The 23,834-nt window shown below is 45.7% G+C and overlaps 1 protein-coding gene across 5 annotated transcripts in view; it reads right to left on the minus strand.

The window, feature by feature from the left end:
* AFAP1L2 (actin filament associated protein 1 like 2) overlaps positions 1 to 23,834 on the minus strand; it is a 144,173-nt gene that overhangs the window by 43,783 nt on the left and 76,556 nt on the right. The window contains exon 1 of one of the 5 annotated variants that reach the window (XM_044935274.2): positions 2,979 to 3,622. The exons of the other annotated variants lie outside the window; for them this stretch is intronic. The gene's annotated coding sequence lies outside the window, so the exon portion shown is untranslated. Of the gene's footprint in view, positions 1 to 2,978; positions 3,623 to 23,834 lie in introns of those variants that run through there. 5 annotated transcript variants of the gene reach the window in all.

The following is a 23,834-nucleotide window of genomic DNA, read 5'->3' on the forward strand; positions in this document are numbered from 1 at the left end:
GATCAAAGATCCTGAGTGCCACAACTAAGACCCAGTATAGCCAAATAAATAAAAACAAATATATATATATATATAAAAAGAACAGGATGCAGCATTCACGGGTGGGGTCCTCACCTCGGCTCTCCCTGCCCAGCTGGCTCTCCTGAACGTGCTCATTAATGGCAGCGGCTTTGAGGGTCTAAACAGTACTTTCCAACCCTGGCTACATTGGAATCACCTGGAGAGATTCTCAAACTCCTAATGCCCAAGCCGCACCCAGATGGATATCCAAGCCTCTGGGAGTGAGACCCAGGAGTCAGTAGTTCTCAAACCTCCCCAGGTGATTCTGATATGCAGATATTTTATTTTTGCAGCAATAAACCTGACATGCTTATTGATTAAACTATCGCTTCAATTTTAAAAAATGAAAAGAAAATAAACATGTTTAAAAATTCCTTTTTACAAGTATGTATACTTTATATTTTGACATTCAGTCTTTCGTAGACAGCTTTCAGCATTATTATTTTTTGAACTATAAAATTATTTTTATTCTTCCCTCTCACAGGCAGTTAACAGTGATGGACTTAAGACACATTTTTTTCCCTTTTTTTCTAACCAGAAGCTTGGGAAAGGAAAAAAAAAAAGCAAAGATCTGTTATACATGATAAAGTTGTCAAGAAATGTCTTATTCCTAGAAAAGAAACTTTTCATCTGTTGAGCTTTTGAAACAAAGAGTATGAGCCTTTGAAGCTGAGAAGCATGGGTCTGAACGCAAGGCCAGGGGCCACACCTGTGGGCTCTGCTTCCAGGGCAGCAACTGAGTGGCCCAGGCCTGCCCTCCATCACCTACTGCAGGAACTCTGAGCAGTCGCACAACCTCCAGGCTCGTTCCCGCCTCTGTACCGTGGAGAAGATAACGTGGGCCCCACCCATCTCACAAGGTTGGTGTAAAAGACAAAACCTGTGAAGCTCTCCACAGCTTCACTTGTGAAATGCTACGCTAACCACACGAGGAGCTCTGTCATTGTCTCCTCCCATCCTGTGGCATCACTGGTTATTTCTTATTCTCCACCTTAGAGTGCTCGTCTCTAAGCTCTGCTTTAGAGAAAAACACAAAACCTTCCCCTAACACTCCCTACCATGGAAGGTGGTGGAAGGAAAGGAAGGTCACCTCTTCAGAGCAGCCTTGCTTGACCACCTTCTCCAAACTAGCTATTTATTATCATTTTCTAACTCAGCATCTAGGCCTTCATAGCCCTAGGCCTAGAAGTAGGGCTGCTGCTGCTGCTGCTATGTCGCTTCAGTCGTGTCCTACTCTGTGCGACCCCAGAGACAGCAGCCCACCACGCTTCCCCGTCCCTGGGACTCTCCAGGCAAGAACACTGGAGTGGGTTACCATTTCCTTCTCCAATGCAGGAAAGTGAAAAGTGAATGTGAAGTTGCTCAGTCGTGTCCGACTCTTCACGACCCCATGGACTGCAGCCTACCAGGCTCTTCCATCCATGGGATTTTCCAAGCAAGAGTACTGGAGTGGGGTACCACTGCCTTCTCTGGAAGTAGGGCTACTTCTTAGTAATAAGAATATGCCTCATTTTTAAGATTTATAAATGAGTAACATCAATAACAAATGAAATAATAGTTGTTATTTGCTTGCTCATTTTTAACAGGCATCTTTGTCTTTCTCACCCTGGTCTAGTCTGTTAGCTCAATGAGAATCAGAACCACATCCGTCCTAATCCTTGGCACCTCACACTGTTATAGGTGTTGAATGAATGTTTATGGAAAGAATGAATAAATGAATGAGTAAATTCAGCACCTACTAGCTCATAACAACTCTAGGAGGTAAGCAACATTATGCCCATTTTGCAGATGTAGACCTCATGGCCCAGAGGCCCAGAGAAGACCCATAATGTCCCACACAGCCAGTAGCAGAGAGCTGGGTTTGCTCTCTGACTCCCAAGACTGAGCTCTTGGCAACACCCCAACTGATACCTCCATGTAGGGCCTTCTTCCAGCATCCTGCAAAGGCCTGGCTCCCCAGAACTGAACCAGAATCCAAGACTATCTGCTAGCCTCCCCCCTGACCATTAAAGAAGCCCTATGCTCCCCTAGTTCTAATAGAGAGCTCAATGGCCTATTTCTGCTCAAACACCCCTTTGACTCTCAGTGGGGCAGTAGCCTCTGACTTCATTCCTGAAAAAAACAAACTCCCTGGAATGAGTATTGCCATTGACTGGGAGAGAGCTGGAGGAAGCAAAGGGGGAATGAAGATGTTTATTTCAGAGAAGAGTGACAAAAGTATGGACATGTGATTGTCAGATCAAATAGCCTGCTCATTCAGATGAGTGGGTGGATGGAAGATGACCTCAGCTCTGCCAGAGATGAGATGGGTAGATGGTGAGTGATAGGCAAGGCGAGACGAGAGAGAAGCCTCATTGGGTAGCTCTGCTTGGCAAAGAACCACGGGCCAACAGCAGAGCCTCCTGTCCCGTCCTTAGGTATTGCGAAGAGCACCCTGAGAAGTCTCCAAGACACCAGTGGCTTTTGCCCAGTTTTACTTAAAATTGATCAAAGTCTTTATGGAATGAATTTTGAAAAAGCACCAGCAAAAGTTCCCTGAGCTCACTGAATTAGTAAGTCCCCGGCCTACAAACGAGTTCCATTCTGAGCGCGTGTTCATAAATCCAGTTTGTACGTTAAGTCCAACAAAGTTAGCCTAGGGGCCCAACTAACACAATCGGCTCTATCGTACTGTAATAGATGTGTAATACTTTTCCCACAAATAATACATAAAAAACAAACAAAAAATAGAGCACTTTGAATCTTACATTTTGCATCTTGATAAGTCCAGTAATACAGCACAACCGCTGACATACAGGGGCTGGCAAGGAGTGAACAGGCAAGAAGAGTTACTGACTGGAGGAGGGAAAGGATGTGGGAGATGGAAGAACTGAAGGGTCGTCAACAGTAGGAGACGGAGGGCAAGCTGCAATTTTCACCTGATGCTGATGGCACAGGTTCTGGTTCCTCGCAGGATTCAATTCTATCTGCTCTCTGGGAAAAAAATGACCCAGCAACACCTGGGTAGCAGCTCCTTTTTCCTTGTCATAGAAGACAGGGTAGCACTGGATTGTATTCTGGATGGTTGCTGCAACCTTCATGAACTGTCCCATGCCTCGAAAACGAACAGTGCCTCCTCAAAAAAGCAATTCCCCTTGCCATTTACTGCATCGTGAATCTCTTTGGTTCTTCAGTTACTTCTTCCTGTTGCTTCTCTTAATCCTTTCTCTGGGCCTCTAATTCCATTAGGTGTTCAATGCACATTCGCATCTTTGAAAGTTCACAACTTAAAGGTTTGAATGCAGGGGACTTACTGTACCAGGTGAGACCCTAAAGTGTGCCCAGCACTCAGCAAGGCCCTCAACCTAAACTTACTGGGAAACTGGAAAGGCGATCAGGATCACGTGGTTCTGTTCTCTTGTGAGCTCATTGGCAGGGCAAGACCAGCAGAGGTGAAGTGACGTGATCAACACACCAAGGTATGCCACCAAAAATTCAAGAATCAAGCAGGTGATATCACTTCACATGTGACAGGAGATCAGACAAGAGGCTGAAGGCTGGAAGGTTTCTAGGAAGAGGCCATAGTAGAGTAAGGCTTTGTGTTGTTTTTTGTTTGGTTTGGTTTGATTTTGAACAGCTATTCATGAGTTTCCTGTTGGCTGCAGAAACTCACAGGCTAAAAAGCACTGAGTTTCAAGAAGGCAAACTCGGGAAAACAAAGGATAAATGACACTGCTCCTTGACCTCAGCTGCAGTGGATAAGGAAGAACCTTGAGAAACAATTAGGATCTCAACCACATTTTTCCTGACCTTCTGACCTCCACCAGGCTGTTACTCCTGCTACCCCTGCTAACAAAAAGAGAAGAAAAGCCCAAGAACTGAAAGTGTCTCTTGCTTCCACATCCTCAGCTATTCCCAAAAGCTGCCTGATTCCTGGAAAACAGCCTTTGTTTATTTCTTATGTGAGCAAATACATACCAAGCCAAAGGATGAAAAGCATTGTGCCTGGCTCTGGGGAGACAAAGGTGACCCAGATTCTTGGAAATGGGGGCGTCAGTGAATACACCGGGTAAAACAGAAGGGATCCAGGGATATCTCCAAGGATCAGGGATGCACCAAGGAAAGAAACAAACTCAGGGGTTCTCAGGGGGAGGAATGTATAAGCTGGGCATTGAGGACGAATAGGAGCTTGCCAGAAAGACGCAAAGGCATTTAAGGAAAAGGGAATGAGACACTCAGGCAATTCAGGTACTGAAGGCACACAGGCATCTGAGAAACCATGAGCAGCTGTGTGTCAGGGCACCCAGGGCAGAGGGGCACGGTGGGGGGGCTTCAAAGGGGAGCAGGTGGGCTCTGTGGCCAGACCTGCAGACTTAGATCAGGTGGGCAGATCATAAGGGCTTTATCTACTTTGCTAAGGAGTTTGTGCCCTTTCCGTCAGGGTCTCTGGGCAACGCAGTGGAGGAGGCCATATAATACTATTCTCCAAGCAGGCTAGAAGTAACTCTGCCGACTGTGGGGAGGACGATAGAAGGGAACTGGGGACAGGGAGGGGAGGCAGGGAGACCAGTGAGATGGCTGCATCAGCACAGATGACACAGACGATGGTGCGTCCTAATCACAGCGGTTGGGACAGTGCAGGGCGCTACACTCCCCACCAAATCCAATTCTCTGGAGCACCCTGCAAATGTGGAGTGGAGAGTGCGCTCCTGAGGCTGGATTACAACCTAATCCGTCACATCCACAGTCAGCAGTGGCACTGGGGCTCCAGTCCAAGTACTGGCTGTCTGCAGACTGTCCCCAGGGGAAGTCAGAGAGATTCCCTGGATCACGGCTTCTGCTTCCCATTCCTCCATATTTCACAAGGTAGCAGGGGACAGGATGGAAGGGCTGTACTTGAGACACGTGACAGGCAGCGGCCATGGGTCTCGGTGATCATTCCATTAGACGTGGAGACTGTGAGCGAAGATGCCCGCGGGTGGCCAAGAGATGTGGAATGCCACCAGACACACAGGCCTGAGGACCCTGCAGTCAATCGGGCAGCTGTGGTCCCTGCCGCTGGGGAACCGACAGGCCAGGCCAATGGGAAAGATGGGCAGATGGGGAACACTGAGAAAGCAGAAAGCTTCCTTCCTTATGAAAAGAGCTGAGCTAGGTGAATGGTGGAGAAGGCAATGGCAACCCACTCCAGTACTCTTGCCTGGAAAATCCCATGGGCAGAGGAGCCTGGTAGGCTGCAGTCCATGGGGTCACTAAGAGTCAGACACGACTGAGAGACTTCACTTTCATTTTCACTTGCATGCTTTGGAGAAGGAAATGGCAACCCACTCCAGTGTTCTTGCTTGGAGAATCCCAGGGACAAGGGAGCCTGGTAGGCTGCCGTCTATTGGGTCTCACAAAGTTGGACACGACTGAAGCGACTTAGCAGCAGCAGCAGATGAAAGGTAAGCCCCAGGGTTGAAGAAACACAGGACCAGAAGCAGCAGGAGTCACAAAGCCCAGAGGTCATCTCCCTCCTCTCCGGATCCATGCCGTCCCTCAAGGTCTCTCCAGGTCTCTTGTCCACAAAGCCGCCCCTGGCCAGCTCTGCCTCCCTACAGACCTCACTGTCAAAGTCTAGTTGTTCATGGTTGTCTCGGTTTGTACCAGGTCTACATTCTGGGCTAGGCCTGAGCCCAGTTCTGGTCAAGGGTCAGCCTCTGGAAGTCTTGGCCTCTGACAAGGTACTAAACACAGAAGAGGCCAGGGATGCTTCTGAAATCGTACCCTCCGGGGTCCAGCCACAGGCTCACCCGATCCCAAAGCAAAGCATTCCAATGAAAACTTTTACAAGCCAACCAAGCAGAAGGTAAAGCAGCGACTGTCCTTTTCTGGAAAAATGAAAATCCTCTTTGGGTGGATTTCAGTTAGCCAAAGCAGATATTCATGTACCTGCTTTCATCAAAGCCAAGTGGCGTGAAGAAATCTGAAAAAGCAGGGGAAACCAAGAGCTCAGGCCCTTAAAAACAGCAACCGATAAAAGCGAGGCCCCAGTCTTGCACCAACCCCAGTGACATTTTAAAGCTCTCAGAGCTCAGAGGAATGTGGCCCTTTCACTGAGACCCTGGAACGTGCTCAGCTCCCTTCCCCCACCCCCATCCCCCCCAAAACCGCTCATTTTGGTCTCTTCCTGGTCCTCCAGCAGAGGGAGGGGAAAATGAGTGTGTTGTTCACTGTGGAAACTGTAGGCCCTTGTGCAGTCTTTGCATCCTGCCTCTGTTCAAGTTCAGAGCTGTCTGCTCACGGTCTGACAGCTCATCAATAAGATTCTTGTTCAGGACTCGCAAGGCCCACGCGGAGCTGGACGGGTCAACTGTGCGATTCATTGCCCTCGGCCCAGCCAGGCTCTGCCTCCAGAAGACCTCCTCCCCCGGTTCCGCTCATTCTGAGGCAGTCCCGCTTTGTGGTCACTAGGTTCCCAAACATACATGTCTTCCCAACATGCCAAAAAAGCTGCTCCTTGTGGTTCCCCTGCTGTTTTATGCACGTATTTTTATTTATTCAGCTGCATTTGCTGAAGACCCACGATTCAGGGTGATTTTCCTTCCAAACATAAAACTAAGCAGAACTCTTCTTTAAGCATAAAGACATGCATTCCCCTCCATATCCCACTGGTTCCTAACATGAGCCACTATAGACATGTTATCTGCATGAACCCCACTGCTGGAGACCAGTTGAAGTCATGAAGCTGGTGACAGTTTCTGTGATAAGCAACGGCCTCAGATGGGTTGCCATGGAAACCAGAAAATGCCAGCAGATTTCTTCTGATCCTAGAGAATCCTCAAGTTCTCAACAATGAACTTTTGGGGCTTCCCTGGTGGCTCAGTGGTAAAGCATCTGCCTGCCAGTGTGGGAGACAAGGGTTCGATCCCTGGTCCGGAAAGAGCCCAAATGCCGTGGAGCATCTACACCCATGTGCCACAATTACCAAGCCTGTGCTCTAGAGCCCGGGAGCCACAACTGCTGAGCCCATGTACTTCAGCCCCTGAAGCCCTCTTGCCCCAGCCCCCGTGCTCTGCAATGAGAAGCCCGCACACCTCAACAAAGAGTAGCCCCTGCTTCCCGCAACTAGAGAAAAGCCCGCGCAGCAACAAAGACCCTGCACAGCCAAAAAATACATAGTTATTTTAAAGAATAATTATAATAAAAGAAAAAGAATGAACTTGGAAAACATGCCCCTTTGTTCCACCTAAAAGGAGATTCCCTCCCCCCAGCCCTTCAAGGAGGTCAAAGCCGCCTTTCTTTACAAGAGCCAAATGCCAAGTCAACCTTTACCAAGTACCCAATGTACTGGTGGGTATGTGCCAGGCATGTTGATAGGAAGTGGGTTTCTTTTTTTTTATGGTGGTAATACAATATAACTTTATGTTTATTTACTTTAGCAACTTTAAAGTTTACAATTCGGTGTCTCAATGCCATGCAAATATCACCACCACTATCTAGTTCCAGAACTTTTTCATCACAAACTCATTAGGCAGTGGCTCTCTATTCTTTCCTCCCCTAGATTTATGGCAACCGCAATTCTGCTTTCTGTCTCTACGGATTTGCCAGTTCTATAGTATGTGACTTTCTGAGCCTAACTTCTTCATAATTCATCACGATTTTAAGATCCCTCCAAGCTATGGCATGTATAGTATTTCGTTACTCCTTACAGCTGAGCAATGTTCCCTTGTATGGATATACCACCTTCTGTTTAACCCTTCATTATTAATAAGGAAGTGGGATTTTATTACACAAAAAAACTTGTTAACTGGGCTATCATTTCTGTACACAGTAACGTCCTCTGTTTCTACTGCACAGTTCTATTGTTTTGACACACACACTCAGCTGTGGCAATTATCACCACAATCAAGAGGCAGAACATTTCCATCACCCAAAAAGTTCCTTTGTGCCCTTTTGCAGGTGGCTCCTTCCTCACTCCCAGGCCCTGGCAACCCGCAGGAGGCTCTCAAGACTACATGGGACTCTCAAGACTGGAGAATGATGGTCCTTTTACTGAACATAAGGCATCTCAGATTTGTCCACTGTTGTACATGTATGAGAACTCTGTTCTTTTGATTGCTGTGTAGTATTCCACCCCACCATTGCAGGAAGCCCATATGTCTCCATAAATTCAAAGATATCTTCTCTGCTGGGTGCTTTAACACAGACATTGCTGGTCTCTGTGTCCTCCCACCAGTTTTCCATGCTCTTGAAGCACCCTCTTGCTGACTTTCAAGGGCATGACTTGAACACCAAATGGATGACCACTCAGGGCATACAAACAAAAGACACACAAAAGACAAAGCAGTGATTCTTACCAAAGGTTGCACATTGGAATCACCTGGGAGTTAAAAAAAATATTCCTGATTCCTGGTCCATCCCCAGAGCTCCTGCTGTAATTGCTCTGAGTGTGGTCTGGGCCTCAGGAGTTCTCAAAACTTTCCAGATGATTCTACTATGCAGCCCAGGTGATGAACCAGAGAAATAAATGTGTGATGGTTGCTTCATGAAAAGTCTTTTAAATTTAAAAAACTATGTATAAGAGTCTTTAAAAACAACCATAGTGCTGCTACATAACTCAGTTCTGATTTCACATGGAGAACTTTCTAGGTTCATGCTTGTTACATAAAATTGTTGTTCAGTCACTAAGTCGTATGCGACTCTGTGACCCCATGGATTGCAGCACACTAGGGACCCTTGTCCCTCACGCTCTCCCAGAGTTTGTTCAAACTCATGTCCATTGAGTCAGTGATGCCATCCAGCCATTTCATCCTCTGTTGCTTCCTTCTCTTCTTGCCCTCAATCTTTCCCAGCATCAGGGTCTCTTCCAATGAGTCGGCTCTTCACATCAGGTGGCCAAAGTACTGGAGTTTCAGCATCAGTCCTTCAGTGAGTATTCAGGGTTGATTTCCTTCAGGATTGACTGGTTTGATCTCCTTGCAGTCTATGGGGCTCTCAAAAGTCTTCTCCAGCACCACAATTAGAAAGCATCATTTCTTTGGCGTTCACCCTTATTTATGGTCCAACTCTCACATCCATACATGACTACTGGGAAAACCACAGCTTTGACTATGCAGACCTCTGTCGGCAAAGTGTATATAAAGTTAGATACACTTGAAAATATCTTTTTTTTTCTTCTAACATCTTTTCCCTTCTAGACAGTGAGGAAGGGAAGTGTGGAAGACAAGAACCAAGAAGTCTTTGTGTTTACACATCACAGAACTCAGTTCTTTGTCCCGCTTGAACAAGTGGGAGTTCTTATCACTGACAATCGGCACCAGAAGATTTGCAGGCTACCCTCCTTGGTGGGCTATCATTGATCCTGTCTGCTTGGACCTCAGGAGAGTAGCCAGAAATGTAAATAACTTTCTCCAGGATAAATACTCCAGGAGTTTTTATCTCCATCTCCAAGAACCAGCGAGGGGGAGCCGGCTGTGCTCCATTTGCCAGGGCTGTTGACTGCATTGCTGCCTGCTGAGCCTGACCTTCAAGGTCAGTCTGTCATCCTTCTTTTGCAAGATCTGCCTTTTCTCACCTATCTCAGAGTCTCATCACTTAAACACTTTCTTCAAGAAAAGGCTGCTTTCTGCACTTCCAGATTAGCTGTGTGGGCTTGAAGAGAGTGGACAGATGCTCTGCCACGGCTTGCACTCCTGGAAAAACAACTCGAGCTGCTCACTGGTGACCTCTCAGATGGAACAAACCTCCCCAAGAGCAGAATTCCAACCCCAGAGATGGAGCCAGCTGGAACCGGATCCGCTTAGATATGGCCCCTCGGAAATTCACACAGTAACCGCTAAAGACATCCAACTAAGCACAGCAAGGCAGAGAGGCCAAGGGCCGCTTTCCCTCTGCTTCGACCTGCCCAGAAGCACCACCTGGCCACCCAATCTAAAGCAGAGGGGCTATTACTTGGCGATTCCCCCATCTCTAATTTCCTATTTGTCCCATGAATGCAAGTCCTTAGTCCCCAGTGAGGTTGAAAGCTCTGAGTAGGTGGGGACCACATCTTCTGGTTTGGTTTCCCCCACTATGAGTGACAACCCACTCCAGTATTCTTGCCTGGGAAATCCCACGGACAGAGGAGCCTGGCAGGCTACCGTCCATGGAGTCGCAAAGAGTCGGACATGATTGAGCAACCGACACACTATGATTAAAGAGTGCTTTGCTCAAAAGTCGATGCTTGGAAAACATCTGCTGAGCATAAGGCTTTCAGAGACACACACAGACACCATCCCCCCACCCCCCGCAGTGAAGGCTCCTCCTGAATTGTCTTGCACTGACAGTATCTGGGCCGGTTTGTCCAGTAGGATCGGGCAGAGGGCTCACCAGTTACAGACCACAATTCAGGTCTCCACAGTTAACAGCTCTGGAAGGACCACCCAGAGGCAGCCCCTAGCAGTGGGCCTATCTCACACCTGGACAGCATTCTGCTGGGAGAACTTTCTCCAGGGTGCAGGTGGGAAGGGCATGGAGGTGGCTGCTCCCCCAGAGACCAGGAACCTAGGGCTGAAGGAGCTCGACCCCCAGGGCACTCCAGCAGTTCAGGGGGTAGAGGCGGGCAGGGGCGGGGCAGCCAGGTTCTAGCAGCCATCAGGGTCCAGGCCAGACAAAGAGGCTTTGGGGCCCAGGGGGCCTTTGTTCCCCTGGCTCAGTTAGGACATTCCTTAAATGCAATCTGCCAGAAGAGTGGCTTCATTCAGACTCAGTTATGCGGGTGGGAGGCGCAGAGGTTCAGCTGGGTGGCTCCCTGCATGGCAAGGCCCACAACAACTGGTACAAACCATCTCAGTCTCTGAATGAGGGTCACTCAAGTTCACTTTGAAAGTTTGGGAACTACAGTGTCTAATAGAGGAAAAAAAAAAAAAAAGAAGAAGTCTGGGAAATAACAGTGGTTATCGCTTGGTGGAGGGGTTCTGGGAAATTTTTCATTCCTTCTTTATATCCTTCCCTGTTCATCAGCACAAAAGAGCAGTGAGTTATTACACGGAGAGAAGATGCTGCCCAGGGGCCGCTCTGCTTTCGGTTTTGGCTGCAAATTGAGGTTTGTCCTTATTCACTGTTGGACAAAAAGAACAGAAACTATAAATGTATGGAAAGAAAAAATAATCACCGTCCCGTTCAGATTTCCTGTCTCTTTCCAGTTTTTGGCAACAGGCGTGACACACCATTGGGTTGATGTACTAGTGCAGCCCGTTGATCTTGTTCAGGCCTCCGCCACCAAGGTCAAAATCAGCCACAGCAGTCCAAAACCACCACCACCTTGACCTTGGGATCAGCCAGCCGTAGGCTACCCCAGCCTGATCCAGTGCCCCCTGCCCTACATAGTCAAGAGCCCTTCCTTGGGGCTCCAAGGAGCCTGGGCTAGAGGACAAAGGTCTCCCAGCCCCCTAGCCTCTTTGCCTGGCCTGGACCCTGGTGGCTACTGGACCTGAAATTCCTCACACTCCCTGTGAACTGCTGGAATATCCTGGGCAGCCTGGGGTAGGGGATGGGGGGGTGGTGCTCATGTACCTTTTGGAAAAGACCCTGATGCTGGGAGAGACTGAAGGCAAGAGGAAAAGGGGGTGGCAGAGGATGAGATGGTTAGATAGCACCACTGGCTCAATGGACATGAATTCGAGCAAACTCCGGGAGATGGTTCGAGAAAGAAATGGCAACCCATGCCAGTATTCTTTTTTTTTTTTTCTGAATTATTTATTTTTTAATTGAAGGATAATTGCTTTACAGAATTTTGTTTTCTGTCAAACCTCAACAATGAATCAGCCATAGGTATACATATATCCCCTCTCTTTTGAACCTCCCTCTCATCTCCTTCCCCATCCCACCCCTCTAGGTTGATACAGAGCCCCTGTTTGAGTTTTCTGAGCCACAGAGCAAATTCCTGTTGGCTATCTATTTTACATATGGTAATGTAAGTTTCCATGTTACTCTCTCTCTCACCCTCTCCCCATGTCTATAAGTCTATTCTGTTTCTCCATTGCTGCCCTACAAATAAATTCTTCCATACCATTTTTCTAGATTCCATATATATGTGTTAGTATGCGATATATATTTTTCTCTGACTTAATTTCACTCTGTATAATAGGCTCAAGGTTCATCCACCTCATTAGAACTGACTCAAAAGAACTGTTCCTTTTTGTGGCTGAGTAATATTCCATTGTGTGTATGTACCACAACTTCTTTATCCATTCATCTGTTGATGGACATCTAGGTTGCTTCCATGTTCTAGCTATTGTAAATAGTGCTGCAATGAACAGTGGGATACATGTGTCTTTTTCCATTTTGGTTTCCTCAGAGTACATGCCTAGGAATGGGATTGCTGGGTCATATGGTGGTTTTATTCCTAGTTTTTTTAAGGAATCTCCATACCATCTTCCTTGGTGGCTGTATCAATTTACATTCCCACCAACTGTGCAAAAGCGTTCCCTTTTCTCCATACCCTTTCCAGCATTTATTGTTTGTAGACTGTTTTTGATGGCCATTCTGATTGGTGTGAGGTGATATCTCACTGCGGTTTTGATTGGCATTTCTTTACTACCACTCAAGTATTCTTGCCTGGAGAATTCCATGGACAAAGGAGCCTGGCAGGCTACAGTCCACGGGGTTGCAAAGCGTCGGACATGACTGAACAACTATCAGTCACTCATTCACCAGGAGATAGTGGAGGACAGAGGAGCCTCCACTATTTTGCTTCATGGGATTGCAGAAAGTCAGACACGACTGAATGACTGAACAACACGTACCTTTCACCCTTGGTTCTTGGTCCAGAGAAAGCAGGTCCATGCCCTCCCCACCTGTACCAGGTTCCAAACTTACACTGCTTAATCCTAATTCCAAATCATGGCTCAGCCTTGGGTTGGTTTTACCACATACAGGCTGTGTGGCATTTGGAGAACTTAACTGACCTCTCTGTGCTTCAGTTTCCTCGATTGTAAAATGGGATTAGTAACAGTATCTACATTTCATAGGATTGGTATAAAGATCACAAAATAATTCCATTAAGTACACATACTAAGGTAAATGTTAGTTGCTATATGTATATGTATGTAAAGTAGCTCAGTCGTGTCTGACTCTTTGCAACCCCATGGACTGTAGCCCGCCAGGCGTCTCTGTCCACGGAATTCTTCGGGCAAGAATACTGGAATGCGTTGCCATGTCCTCCTCCAGGGGATTTTCCCGACTCAGATTTTGAACCTGGGTCTTCTGCACTGCTGGCAGATTCTTTACCATCTGAGCCACTGTTAAATAAAACCTAAATCCCTCCTATAAAATGGATATGGAAGACCCTCCATAAACACACACTCACTCACACCCATACACACGCACATAAACACACTGTAAGTTTAGGAGAACAGTTTCAAAAAAGTGATCGGAAATATCCTTGTTTGTTTTTGCAGGACTACTAAACTATGTCCTGGCAGAAAGGCAGCAAGGGTAACTGAGGTGGAATTTGGGTTGAACCCCTCTGGAGAACCATATTTCTCAAAACACATAATGCTGAAAATAAATAAGTGAGGGTTTTCCAAGCTTTCCATAGCTCCCCAGTCCAGCTTAAACTGACACCAGAAACCTATGTGCAGAACAAGGGTGAGTGGTAGGCTGTGAACAGAGAGGTGGCTACCAGGTCCTGTGCTTGTTTTGACCCTGTCTAACCCCAGCCTGGGCAACACCCCGTTGACAGCAACCCAGGTAACATTCCAGTGGGCAGAAAGCATAACACCACTGAAGACACTGCCCAGCAGGGACAACCCAAGAGTGTGTACAGTGGATCTTACCTACAGTTTTCCACTTGCCAGCATCCACTTGCCCTTCTCATTTGTACCCAATTTCTCTTTGGGAAACCCTTTTACCCAACTGTATTTGTGTCTTATATAGAAGTAGAAGCCCCACCCCTGACTCCATGACAGCCACGTGACCTTGGAGTTAGCCAATCAGACTGTTTCATTCCCTTAGCCACAGTGATTGGCTTAGAGATGGCCTCCTGATGAGAGCCAAACCAATGGGCATCAGCCTTGGGTCTCTTCCTGGAACTATTTCTTGATCTCGGAGCTGCTAGAATGTCAGTCTGGGGCCATCTTGGCCATCTCTAGGAAGAGCCTCCCAAGGAAGGAAAACAGAGCCTAGATATTCTGACTAGTCAGGCCCAACTCTAACTAGCCTTCTCCTCTACCACTCAGTTATGGACAGCCAGGACATCCCATTTTTTGATTAAGCTACATTGAGCTGGGTTCTCTTTCACTTGCAAAGGGAGAGTCAACTACCACAGCATATGTTTTTTTAGCCTGGAATCTGGACCGGCTGTCTGCAGATACAATTTCAGTTCATCCTGCTGGGTAGGCATTATCATCCCCATTTCACAGAGGGGAGACCTGAGGCCAAAGGAGGGTCACACTGTAAACGTCAGGGCTCAGAATCAACAACAGATCCTTCTGACCTCATACCTAGAGTTTATTCCATTATCCAAGTCTACTTCATATTGGTAAAGATTTGCGTATTACTCCAGAGAGTAGAAATAAAAAACATTCTAATGAAAGCAAAGTGTGGGGAAAATATCCAGGAAGAAAAGTACCTAGGGCAGGTTGGGATAAAATGTCACCAAGGCTTGGGCTGAGGGCAGAGACCGATGGATAGAGCGCAGTGAACACACACTTCTGCGCACCTCAGGAATAAGATGGAAAGGAAAACTGAAAGGGAAATTCCAAAGGCCCAGCGGGTAGAAGCAGAGCAGGGCATGGCATCCAAGGATGGGGAAGGACCTGAAAAAAACACTTTCACGTATTCCAGGCAACACTGATAGGCTTCAAGACAGCCGAGCCCTCCAGGGCGGTCTGACAGGAGAGACAATGGCGGCAGCTGCAGCTCTTGGCTCAGGGAGCAAAGGAGCTGGGAAAGAGCTTGCCATCCCCAAGCTGACTCCTCAGTGCCAGCGTCAGACTGGAGGGTGGAACAGAAATGCGGAGGGTGTGGTTGTTCAGTTGTGGGAGAGCACAAAGAATGCGTCTGCCTAAAATGGCCCTTACTACTAGGAGGGGTGGGGAAGCAAAAGCCCCCACACAGAGGATAAATTTTAACAAAGCTGGCAGTTCTGAATGGCTTTCCAGCTAGACCAGTCCTGCTTCTGCTGGTTAGAACATCTCCAATGGACGGGAACTGATAATCAGGCAGAGACCACATCTAATCCCATATGTGAACCCCATCAACAAGGAATCAGTTCCCAGCCTTGTAAAAGGTTGGAATCAGTAATGAATGGAAGCTAATGGAGAACAGTATGGAGATTCCTTAAAAAACTATAAACAGAGGTACCATATGACCTGGCAATACCATTCCTGGGCATATATCTGGAGAAAAACATGGTCCAAAAGGATACATGGACTTCAACATTCATTGCAGCACTGTGTACAACAGCCAAGACAAGGAAGCATCCTAAATGCCCATCGACAGAGGAATGGATTAAGAAGATATGATACATATATACAATGGAATATTACTCAGCCATAAAAAAGAATGAAATAATGCCATTGCGGCATCACGGACAGACACAGAAATTACCACACTGAGTGAATCAAGTCAGAGAAGGAGAAGTATCAAATGATACTGTTTACATGGGGAATCTAAAATGAAATGATACAAATGAACTTATTTACAAAATGGAAATAGACTAAACAGACTCACAGACTTAGAGAGCAAACTTATGGTTGCCAGGAGGAAGGATGGGAGGAAGGGATGGTTAGGGAGCTTGGGATAAACATGTACACACTGCTAGATTTAAAATGAAAAACCAACAAAGCCCTACTGTATAGTATAGAGAACTCTGCTCAATGTTATGTAGCAGCCTGGATGAGAGGGGAGTTTGGGGAAGAATGGATACATGTGTATGTACACCTAAGAGCCTTGACTGTCCACCTGAAACTATCACAACATTGTTAATGGCTATACTCTGATATAAAAAGTTTAAAAATAATAATGAATGAAAGTTAATTATTTTGCTCTACTTACTATTCTTTCCCCCTTCTTTCAGTAATTGGAGGACCTATTCCATATGGTTCAGATTTCGCTGACCGCACCTGAGCCATAGGAGGTGGGGATGTAGCTGAGGACTGGCCATTCTTTACGCCCCAGTGATGGGTTCAAGTAAGGACACAATTTTCCCTAGGATTTGCTCAGCTGGCTTTGGGAGAAAGAGGTCTTTCCTGTCTTCAGAAAATAAACCATGAGAATATGTACTTAGAGTTGCCATCAACCCCTTCACCCCCCACCCTTTTCAGCCTGAGGATGAAGCCAGCGCTTAGAGGAGAGAAAAGCTGATAACTTGAGAAAAAGAGTCCTATCCACATTGCTGGAGTCCCTAGGTCCAGCCATGCCTGAAACTACCTCTGAACTTGCCAGCTACACGAACCTCTCTCACATAAACTAGAGATTAGTCACCAATGATCAAAAAATCCTTATTCATGTGTTAAGTAAAGCTTGAACAAATGGTGGCTTCATGTAAACCACCTCTTTTATGAGGCGTACCTTGATTTCCCAAAGCCATAAAATGGCCCAAGAGTAATCTTAATTTCCTGCCCCCTTTGACAGGCCCAAGCACAAAGCCAGGTCATTTTCTTGGATGACCAATATGGTACCCAAACCACCAGGAAAACAGCTGATGATGGCCCACAGACACTGAAGGCGAGGCTGTGATGGTTCATTTAAACCACAAGCAGCAGCAGGCCTGGGACAGATGAACAGGGCTGAGGGGGGTTCTCTCTCTGCCAGGAGCCCATCTCTTCTCTTTTCTGACTAATGTCCATGTCCTTGTGCTGCTCCCCATGGTCCCCAATACACAGCTACACTATACACACTACAGAGCTACACCATACACACTACACAGCTACACCATACACACTACAGAGCTACACCATACACACTACACAGCTACACCATACACACTACAGAGCTACACCATACACACTACACAGCTACACCATACACACTACAGAGCTACACCATACACACTACACAGCTACACCATACACACTACAGAGCTACACCATACACACTACACAGCTACACCATACACACTACAGAGCTACACCATACACACTACACAGCTACACCATACACACTACAGAGCTACACCATACACACTACACAGCTACACCATACACACTACACAGCTACACCATACACACTACAGAGCTACACCCAATACACTGCTAAGCGCTCTTCAAACTGGACATGGCCCTTTAGTGGGCTATGCTGTCCACTCAGTGAGTTACCAGCAGCTTGAAAAAAAAATGTAGTACGATATATCAGAATGCATAGCAACTAGAAAAGGAGTGTAATCTCCCATAAAACCTTTCTTTTCAGACGTGTGTCCTGGCATACAATGTACAATATATTTCTTACGATGGTTACAATCAAAAGATTTGAAAAATTCGACTACAGGCCCATGATCTCTTATCTGAAACCACAAAACCAGAGGTATTTGGAGAGTCAGTACATTTCAAATTCTAGAAAAGGATCATGGTGCACAACCTACCAGCAAGGTTTGGGGAAACAAGAATAAAACCCATTAATATTTCTACAGCAAAATACACAAACACTCAAGCTAAGCTGGCTGAGTGGTCAAGAATCCACCTGCCAAGCAGGAGACATGGGTTTGATCCCTGGGTCAGGAGGATCCCCTAGAGAAGGAAATGGCAACCCAGTCCAGTATTTTTGCCTGGGAAATCCCATGGACAGAGGAGCCTGGCAGGCTACAGTCCATGGGGTCGCAAAGAGTCAGGCACGACTGAAGTGACTAAACAACATCCTAACCCTTACTACTTCCTGACACATGCATCCAGTAGGTTAGATAGAGCAGATATCCCCTCACATGCCTCCAAATTAACCAGTGCCAACCTTACACACACACACACAAACTTCTGGCTTTCCCAGTTTGGGGATTTGGGAATTGAGGAGATAACACTGTGGACCTATCTAGGGATTCACAGGGCCTTTGTCCTTCTTCTGCCTCAAAACTGACTGCTAATTTTCCAGTTTTTGAAAAAGACCTCATGGGTAATGCAAACCCACACTAGGCTTTTAATGAATTAAGGCAAACCTTGCAAGGTCTAAGAAATTCATGGGGCTATAGGCAGGTGGGCCTTTTAATGATCCTCCTCAAGTTCACTTTGCTTCTGAGTGGGGCTCACCCGTGACTCACAGTCTCAAATGGTACTGTTCAGTTCTCAGGCCACGAGCCGCATGTGGCTACTGAGCACGTGAAATGTGGTTCGTCTGCGCTGAGACGTGCTATAAGCGTCAAGATGAAACTTCAAATGCCTAGCACCTCTCCCACAAAAGAGAATGTAAACTGTTTGGTTTTTTTTTAACTCTATTGACTTCATACAGAAATGATGGTTGTATTTTGGCTGTATGAGTTAAATAAGACATATTCTTAAAATTAATATCACTTGTTTTTAAAATTTAAATATTTTAAGCATGCTTTAAAATTATATATGTGTTTTGCTCTATATTTCTATTGGGCAGCACTGGTCTAAAATGTCTATTGTAGACTCAAAGCATTTTATTTTTTAAATTTATTTTTTAGTAGATTTTTAAAATATTTATCATTATTTATTTATTTGGTTGGGCCAGGTCTTAGCGTGCAAACTCTTAGTTCCAGCATGTGAAATCTGGTTCTCCAGCTAAAGATTGAACCTGGACCTTCAACACTAGGAGCCTGGAGTCTTAACCACTGGACCACCAGGGAAGCTCCTTAGAGCATTTTAAATGCAAGAAAAAAAAAGTTATCCTTTCTAATGGCAAGGAACAAAGGTTCAGAGAGAAAGGGACTGTGCCAAGGTCATATGGTTAGTTTGTAGAAAGCTGTATTTCCTGTAACTGCCCAAAGCTTTCTAAATCTAAGTTCAAGTAGTTTCCTATCCTGGAAAAGCACAAGGGTCATTCTTAAATGAGAGTCCCACAAGAGCAGCAGAGATGCCTCAGATGAGGGACAAGATTCTAAGAGTGTTGGTCATGTTTCCCAGAAGCAACAAGGGGCAGGGAGGGGAAGTTCTCTCCTCAGGAAATGGCTGTGACCCGGATGAAAAAGACTTGGTTCCTTGGTCCAGGCTGGTTTTTGTTTACATGAACAAGAGCCAGTCATTCATCACAGAAATGTTCTGAATTAAACCCTTGAAGACCCTCTATATAAACAACATAAAGGTATCACAGAGTTTTGAGTTGGATCATTGTTTTTTGTTTTGACAAAATTTGTCAAAGCAAACTGCTGCTGTACCATTTCTGACTCTTCCAGAGCATTTCAGTTTGGGAGAATGCTTTTTAAAGTTTACATTTGGCTCTTTCTTCCAATCTCCCTTTGCCTACCTGGCCAATCTCATAGGGACTGCTCTGCCCCTTATCTCCCTGTGGCCATGTCTCCAACACTGTGGGCACGAGCCTTGGGCACTCTAGAACTGTCTTTAGCCACATCTTTTCTCTGCCAGGGCCAAGTTCTCCAATGCAGCACCCATGCACACCACACTCTCTCTGAACTACTATCCCCTTGACCTTCAAAGCAGGCTTTAAGAGCCCGCCCCACAAAGCATGGTCAGCATTTCAACCCCCAGTGTACCCTGGACCTGTCTATTCATGCCAACTGTCCAGCAAGTGTTTCCTGAAAGCCAGCTGTACATCAGTGGTCCCTTTAATGATGTCAGCTCCTACCCTCTGCCAGGACCATGCACGGCAATATGATAGGGGAGAAAAACAGGCAAATGTCTATTTCAGTTGACATATATTCCTTGAAATCATCATAAAATAAGAATGCACACTGCAACTCCGTTTGCAGGTAATGTAGTTGTGCTTCCTTTGTTCTCTTCCCTCAACCTCAGCTACTTAATTGAGGCTGCTTCTTGTAACCAGTGACATCTCAGACAATCATCTCTCAATCAGCACCTCCCCTTCCGACCACAGTGACTTTGCATTCACTCAAAGTAGGGGCTATTTGTACCCTGTTAAGTTTCTTTGGACCAGTTCCTTTCTAAGTGTTCTCAAGCCTCCTAAATGCTAAAATTGTGTCTGTTTAGAATCTCAAACCAGATCTCTGTAGTGCAAGCTTCAGAGTTTACCAGCATCCCCTGCTGCACCTGGTAAGTCCCTGGTCAGGTACCTGTTAGGCACCAGTTAGGCTCACACTCCCGTGAGCAGGAGTTAACAGATTTGATGACTACAGTAGATGAAGAATCCTCCTCTTCCAGCACATGGCTCTGAAAGCCCCTGTCCTTCCCATTCAGAACTGGTTATTGGGACCCATCCAGCATCTCCAGAACAATCCTAGCTCTGAATCCCAAACTTGGTTCAGGAGTTGCTTACTCAGAAGTAAGGCTTAATTTTTAAAACCTGGGAATAAAGATGCCTTCTTTTGCCTTACCACTGTTCTGAATGTAATTTGGTGGAAAGTCAAACAAAACTACAGTGAACTCTGGATTCAGCAACCAGGATTAAGAGATTCTATGATGGGCAGGTTTCTACTGAAACTTCAACAAGGAAGACAGAATTACAGTTAAATAAATAACACAAAAGGCTAGTCATAATAAGCCAGTAAAAAGAGAAAGAATATAAACCAAAAGAGGAAAACTGCTTTTATTATGAATAAAGTCAGCCACATGACTGACAAGTTTCACCACACTGAGCTCTTAATAATAAACCTATACAGTAGACACAACTATCCCAGAGATGAAGAAACAGACTCAGAGAGATTATGTAACCTGCCCAGACTCACACACACACAGCTAGTAAATTCAGATCTGAATGCAAATCACTCTCACCTCTCCCACCATAACCCTGGTTGGCCTCCCCTGCAATTTCTTCTTTCATACCCAGACAGTCCAACTTACAAAGAAGAAGAAGAAGAAATTCACAATCATTTGAAACTAGCACTTTGGGACTTTCCTGGTGGTCCAGGTGGCTAAGACTCTGCACTCCCAGTACAGGGGCCCTGGGTTTAAAATCCCACATGCCATAGCTAAGACCTGGAACAGCCAAATAAATAAATAAAAGAGTTATAAAGAAAGTATCACCTAGCAGGGCTGGCATACCTAAGAGAATATTATTGTCTAGACTCATATATACATACGGAAGGTCTCTGCTAGTCCATTTCAACCCTCCTTATTCATCCAAGCTGCCAATGACCACATCACATCCCACGAGAACAGTAACACAGTAAAAAAGAATAGTAAAACACTCAGGAAATATATTTAACTAGGTGCTGAGACCACTATTACTAAAGCTTCAGATGTGTGACATTGACCTGACAGGTTTACCAATAAATCTTGCATGGTGATTATTTTGCTAATACAATATCTGTTAGTGGCCAAATTACAAATAATGTTGACTTTATTACTGGATTTTAAATGACTCCTGGTTTTAAGAAGACTAAATACCTAGAGCCAGACATCCTGGAATGTGAAGTCAAGTGGGCCTTAGAAAGTATCACTACAAACAAAGCTAGTGGAGGTGATGGAATGCCAGTTGAGGTATTTCAAATCCTGAAAGATGATGCTCTGAAAGTGCTGCACTCAATATGTCAGCACATTTAGAAAACTCAGCAGTGGCCACAGGACTGGAAAAGGTCAGTTTTCATTCCAATCCCAAAGAAATGCAATGCCAAAGAATGCTCAAACTACTGCACAATTGCACTCATCTCACATGCTGGTAAAGTAATGCTCAAAATTCTCCAAACCAGGCTTCAGCAATACGTGAACCATGAACTTCCTGATGTTCAAGCTGGTTTTAGATAAGGCAGAGGAACCAGAGATCAAATTACCAACATCCACTGGATCATGGAAAAAGCAAGCGAGTTCCAGAAAAACATCTATTTCTGCTTTATTGACTATGCCAAAGCCTTTGACTCTGTGCATCACAAGAAACTGTGGAAAATTCTGAAAGAGGTGGGAATACCAGACCACCTGACCTGCCTCTTGAGAAATCTGTATGCAGGTCAGGAAGCAACAGTTAGCACTGGACATGGAACAACAGACTGGTTCCAAATAGGAAAAGGAGTACGTCAAGGCTGTATATTGTCACCCTGCTTATTTAACTTCTATGCAGAGTACGTCATGAGAAACGCTGGGCTGGAAGAAGCACAAGCTGGAATCAAGATTGCCGGGAGAAATATCAATAACCTCAGATATGCAGATGACACCACCCCTATGGCAGAAAGTGAAGAGGAACTAAAAAGCCTCTTGATGAGAGTGAAAGAGGAGAGTGAAAAGTTGGCTTAAAGCTCAACATTCAGAAAACTAAGATCATGGCATCCGGTCCCATCACTTCATGGGAAATAGATGGGGAAACAGTGGAAACAGTGGCTGACTTTATTTTTGGGGGCTCCAAAATCACTGCAGATGGTGACTGCAGCCATGAAATTAAAAGACGCTTACTCCTTGGAAGGAAAGTTATGACCAACCTAGACAGCATATTAAAAAGCAGAGACATCACTTTGCCAACAAAGGTCCGTCTAGTCAAGGCTATGGTTTTTCCAGTGGTCATGTATGGATGGATGTGAGAGTTGGACTGTGAAGAAAGCTGAGTGCTGAAGAATTGATGCTTTTGAACTGTGGTGTTGGAGAAGACTCTTGAGAGTCCCTTGGACTGCAAGAAGATCCAACTAGTCCATTCTAAAGGAGATCAGTTCTGGGTGTTCCTTGGAAGGACTGATGCTAAAGCTGAAACTCCAGTACTTTGGCCACCTCATGCGAAGAGTTGACTCATTGGGAAAAAACTCTGATGCTGGGAGGGATTGGGGGCAGGAGGAGAAGAGGACGACAGAGGATGAGATGGCTGGATGGCATCACCGACTCAATGCATGTGAGTTTGAGTGAACTCCGGGAGTTGATGATGGACAGGGAGGCCTGGCACGCCGCAATTCATGGGGTCGCAACGAGTCGGACACGACTGAGCGACTGAACTGAACTGAAATACCTTATAATCAAGTTAGCTAACAACAAAAATCTACCACTCAAATGTATTTTGTGAGCCATATGTGTAAATATGCCTTTCACTAGTCAACACAGCAACTGGGAAATGAAAAGTGGTGGGAAGGAGGCCTAATGAACATCCATGGACCAATCCTACTGGGGCTATTCATCCAAGTCCTCTGAAAGTTAATTGAGTTTCCCTGCCCCCTGCATAGCAAGTCTACTCAGAGTGGGTTAATAGGGAGAGTTATATCTGTTAATAAAAAGGGAAAGAGTTTGGCGAGCAAATACAGTTTTAATCAAAGCCTTCCTCTGTCTGTTAGAAACAGGTTTCAAGCAAGAGACCTGTAGATGTGGTCAAAGAAACCCAAACACCTCTCCCTGCACTGCAATAACATATCTCACCCATCTTTTCTTTCACTCATTTAAAAAAGAGAAACAGACACAGTCAGGACAAGAAGCAAAGGAAGCCAATGGGCATTTACAAGACTAAGAAAACATCCTATCTTATGAGCCACTGTTTTGATTTCTGCCTTGGCTCCTACAGTCTTTTGTTTCAATTGAACATACCTTTGCCAAGGACGTTACAAGGGGTCATATCTATGACACTGCAACCTTACTAGAGCTAAGAATGAACATACGCCACAGAAATTAAGTGTGAGGTTAATTTTAGGGGTCAACTTGACTGAGCCACAAGCTTCTATAATCACAGGAACCAATTCCTTATAATAAATCTCTTCCGCTGGATGAATGGATAGATGGAGGGAGGGAGGGAGAGAGATCCTCTTGGTTCTGCTTCTCTGCAGAACTCTAATACACAGAGCCTTT

This window comes from Bubalus bubalis, chromosome 23 (assembly GCF_019923935.1).
Source record: "Bubalus bubalis isolate 160015118507 breed Murrah chromosome 23, NDDB_SH_1, whole genome shotgun sequence".
Taxonomy (NCBI): domain Eukaryota; kingdom Metazoa; phylum Chordata; class Mammalia; order Artiodactyla; family Bovidae; genus Bubalus; species Bubalus bubalis.